The 5,000-nt window shown below is 36.0% G+C and overlaps 1 protein-coding gene across 1 annotated transcript in view; it reads right to left on the minus strand.

Moving 5' to 3' along the window:
• Positions 1 to 5,000, minus strand: part of CCDC53 (Coiled-coil domain containing 53) — a 47,119-nt gene that overhangs the window by 32,892 nt on the left and 9,227 nt on the right. The gene's annotated exons all lie outside the window — the stretch shown is intronic.

Raw genomic sequence — 5,000 nt, forward strand, 5'->3', positions numbered from 1 at the left:
TTCACAATCGACAAACTAAATTGGTTGTAGGTCCGATTAACCCATTCACGCCGGGGCCTAATGCCTCGAGATTCTCGGGCGCACAAGCCGCGAGCCTGGGTTGCCCGCTCGCTCTACTCAAGCGCGCGGCTTCCCCTCATAGCTCGTCCAGGGCGTCTGATGCGAAAACCACAATACATGCTATCACGTCAACCAGCGTGAATGGGTTAAGAGGATGTCTGGACTCTGTAAGGGAAGTAGGAGAAACCACCGCAACCAAATCCCTATTTGGGACTAGATAATGGGTACAGCTGTCATCCAAAGTCAGTACAGGGAAACACAATATTAAGGTCACAGACTTCGACCTCCTGTGTCTCTGGAGACCCTAACAGCAATGTATTTGACAATGAGACATAACCCATTGCTAGAGTCTGCTAGAGCCTACACAGTTAATTTGTGTTTGTGGTAAAGACATATTAGCACCAAGAACTTTACATATTATGGTGTATTTCATTACTCTGGGCTATCGGACTAGAAAGTCAACAGGCTCCTGCCAGCAGGACTCATTAACCCATTGGTCGCGGTTTTAATAAAATATGTACACAGTCGGATGGTAGGTTTACATTGTTTGGCACAGTGCCATCCGCGTTTACGACCGACTCTGCCTTTGTAAAGTGTAGAAGGACTAAGCTATGCATCTTCCAAGGCCATGATAAATCCCTTTTTGTAACTGTTGACTCACTATACTGACACTCAGCTTGACTCCCAGATCCAATACACCAGGTTTTCTCTTCAGAGATATTCCAGGGTGAAAGAAGCCTGTGGATTACTTTAATCCATTTGGGCTCCAAATGGTTGAAATGCTGACATGCTGGCCAGGGGCTGGATTCACTAACATATGATGGTAAGGCATTTACCAGCTGTCAACTACCAGCGCGTTTACCAGTCATGGCAAAGTGGGATTTATCAGGCAATGATAAGTCGCCTGGTAAGGGTAAATAGACTTTATCACCGTAATTTGATGGTAACTCAATTCCGCCAATCAGCGAGCGCCTTACATGATTCTTTAGGGTCCTTTGACCAATCCCGTAACATGTAAACAAAACCTGATCCAACAGCGAGATATTTTTGTTTCAAGAAAGAAATGATAAACATTTCTTCTGTGTTAAATTATTTCTATATAAATTAATTTCCTTGAAAGCATATTCTATTGCATGATCTTTTGGGTCATATATAATGTAATGGTTTTCAAAAACATACTATTTTTCTTTTTTATAGATTGCAGTCAAAAGAAAAGAAGCAATGGTGGTGTTATGTGTATCAACATTTTCCAAAAAGAAATGCCAATCAACCCTTCAAATGAATAAGATTATGAATAATTATATGTAAATTAATGCAAACACAAAAATGATTTATATACTTATATGTTTACTGTTTTTCAACTATGTCATTAACATAAAATGTTTGAATTTGTCAAATTATTAATTCCATGTATTATTTTCAGTTATTGTAGGCCTAGGGCGAGGCTGCATGAACATTATTCTCACTTTTTTCCTGTGAATTTTATTCATTTTTGTTATGTTTATATGAAAATGAACAGTTGCCATCACTCTGATCATAATAAGTGTACATGCAAACTAAATGTTGAGGAGAGAGGAGAGAGTCGTCACTGTAGTTGCCAGTGGACATACCAGTGCTCCAACCACTGGTAAATTTAGCCTTGTACTCTATCATGATAAATTGTTCATGAATACCGATGCGGTCTGTTTACCATCATAATTGCAGTTACCAGCGTATTTATCATGGTAAGTGCATTAGTGAATCCGGCCCCAGGATGATAGCCATAACAAAATATCTCACCCCCGGTAGTTGGTCCTGCCACTACTCAACGTGATATCTTGTCACCAGGTGTTGACAGGTTAAAGTTCATGGCTTGGCCAATACAACCAAATCTATCATGAGGAAGTCAAGAAGGCCAAGGCCCCTGTAGTGCAGTTTGCAAAGAGGAACTCCTCTGGCTGGAAGCAAAGGGTGGATGCAGCAATGCAGCCTGTTTGTCATTAGCCCTTATTAATTGATTATAAAAAAGTGCAAAATGAGTTTTTTAAGCATAACTTATTGAGGGTATTATTCATTGAGGGTTGTAAAGAAAGATTCCCACTCAATATCTAATGTCTTTAAGAAGTTTCAAGCTCAGATTACACAAATTGTATTATGCCCTTCCCATGAAGAGGACTAGCAAAGAAAATCTCACTGATCTTAACATAGAATTAACCTGTAGATTTTTATCAATTCAGATAATAGTCTTTCAATTTGATTTAATACGTATAAGCAGGGTTAAAAAAATCCCTGGGTGGCTAAACAAATTAACATAAAGTAATTAGAGACTTGAGATGAATATGTTGTGAAGTGTTTTCAGCATTACTAAAAATTTATTTGGTTACTAAGAGCAGTTCATGAACAACACAAATGTGTCAGATGGTTTTTTATTATTTTTTATTTTTTTTCTTCTTTTTTGTGCTGAATAACTTTCAGGTTTTAACACATTTGCACTAGATGAAGTGAGATCACATCATGGGAATATTTTGCTCCAGCCGGATATTGTCCTATTTCATTATGATCTCTTCCTCTAAATACACATTTTACACAGTTACTTATTTATATACTCATTGCAGTTGCATTTGTATAGACACACTTGTCCTTGATATCGTAAAAAAAAAAAAAAAAAAAAAAATACAAAATACAAATACAAAAAAATACCTCTCAGCATTCTGTCAAAGTGGATGAGCTAAAAGTGCTCTGAGTGTTGCAGCGCAGTATCGCACTGAGAGAGATCTCGCACATGGAGGCTGCATGCACTTGTTATCTCCACAACGGGAGCAGCATTAGGCAAATAACTGCCTCATCGTGAATGCGTTAAGAACACCTTTTTCAATCAATGACTGATGCTCCTGTTTTATGTCTGGAACACCAATATTTATCTATGGGCTAGGATGGTGCCATCTTTAAAAGGACTTTGGAGTTAAACAAGAAATGCTAAGGGAAATATCTCAAGGGCCAAACAGTTACCCTTGAAATGACACAATCTGCACATTCCTTACACTGTGATATATCAGAAGTCCTTTTTGTTCTCCTTTAAATAACTTTTACCATCTTAATCATGGCATACATATAATGGTTTGGACCTTACATGGTGTAAGAGTGTCAGATGTTCTAAACAATATGATTTGCTATATAATTTGAGAACAATTACTACAGAAAATATTTATATGTTCTATGATCATTCCTTTTATGTCTAACTAGGTTACTAAAACCATATTAACCCATTAACGACGGGGCTATTTTGGCTCTAAATGGTCGAAATGCCGGGATATTACTAAGCATAAGCCTAACGCCTTGGGATTCTCGGCCGCACTAGCCGCAGCCGATCGCTGTACGCCCGATCACCCGGTTCGCTGGCCTTGACTAAATATTTCGTCCTCGGCGTCTGACTGAAAAACCACTAGACATAATACCTTGTCACAAGTCGTTAACGAGTTAACAATAAGAACAAAAAAGTTGTATTCTAAATTATCTTTGTTAACCCTTCCGAGCCAAGCAACATCTGAATACGGTTAAGATGTTTATGGTATGATATATGAATCTATATATAATAAATTAGCAAAGTAATACTATTTACCATTTGGTAAGAGGCATTACTTACAAGACTGAAGGAACAACTAGATTGTATTTTGAACAAAACAAAGCAGTGATCAACTCTGCAAAAAATGGCCGTAGCTGAAAAGTTAATGATGTAACAAGTATAACAATTAAAATGAAATTGAAATAAAATTTATATTCAAAATATCATAGTATCAACTTCTATTCTGGAAACCTCAACAGCATTTGATAACCATTTTGTATTGAGTGACTGCTGCTGACAAAACAATATAATGACAAAACTAATTTTAGTTTTGCTACTTCTTGTTTGTTAGGACTTTGTTACTGCTATGAACTTTTTCCATTTCCAGTTCTCCTACAGTCTATTGCTTACCCTTGTCTCCATCCCTAAAACCAATGGGCTGTCTCCTGTGTGTCTGAATGGCTTCTCCCTTCCTCTAACCCTTCCTCTATATCCCTTCCAAGCTATCAGAGACCAATACAGTCACAATCCCATTCCCTGTCCCATACGCCCAGAAACCTCCTCTCCCTTCATGCAGTCTCCTCCCCCCTCCTTGGAGCAATATTTTATATTTTACATACCTAAAGACATGATAAATGCGTAATTTATTACACTATAAATTATGATAAACATACATTTTCTTGTATCATATGTGAGTCTTCTTCTGTATTTCCCCCCATGTTCTTCTATATACAACATAATCAACTTTGAGGCTATTTTGAAGATACTGTTCCGTAACTATTTGACACACAAGTACGAGATATGCATAATCAGACAAGTAATATTGAGCTCTTCAAATAAGAAAGACTAAAGCTGCTATTGATCAAATTTGAAGGATTAAAAAGGATTAGAAAAATCATTATCTTATTATACTTTTAATATATATATTGTTGAAAATTATTCTCTTCTTGCCAAAAACTCCTTAGTCTAGTCTGAATTGATATACTTATCAAATAAGTATGTGAGAAGGTATATAATCTACGTAATCTTGTTACAGAGATATCGTGAACCACTGATTTTTTATGCTAAATGTGAAGTGAACTTTCTGCATTCCCGCATCTAAGCAGTTACTATGGTTTCACCACAAATGGTAAAATGCTGCGGACTGTAATAAAGTGTTAATAAATAATAAAGTGTTAATAAATAATAAAGTGTTAATAAATAATAAAGTGTTAATAAATAATAAAGTGTTAATAAATAGTAAAGTGTTAATAAATAATAAAGTGTTAATAAATAATAAAGTGTTAATAAATAATAAAGTGTTAATAAATAATAAAGTGTTAATAAAGCTACAATAAAGTGTTGCCAAAACATATGACTCTCCTATTCTTGATCATCATCAAAACATTGAATTTTATTT

Source organism: Penaeus japonicus, unplaced genomic scaffold (assembly GCF_977035675.1).
Source record: "Penaeus japonicus unplaced genomic scaffold, GWHDUDI00000001_assembly GWHDUDI00000012, whole genome shotgun sequence".
NCBI classification, from domain to species: domain Eukaryota; kingdom Metazoa; phylum Arthropoda; class Malacostraca; order Decapoda; family Penaeidae; genus Penaeus; species Penaeus japonicus.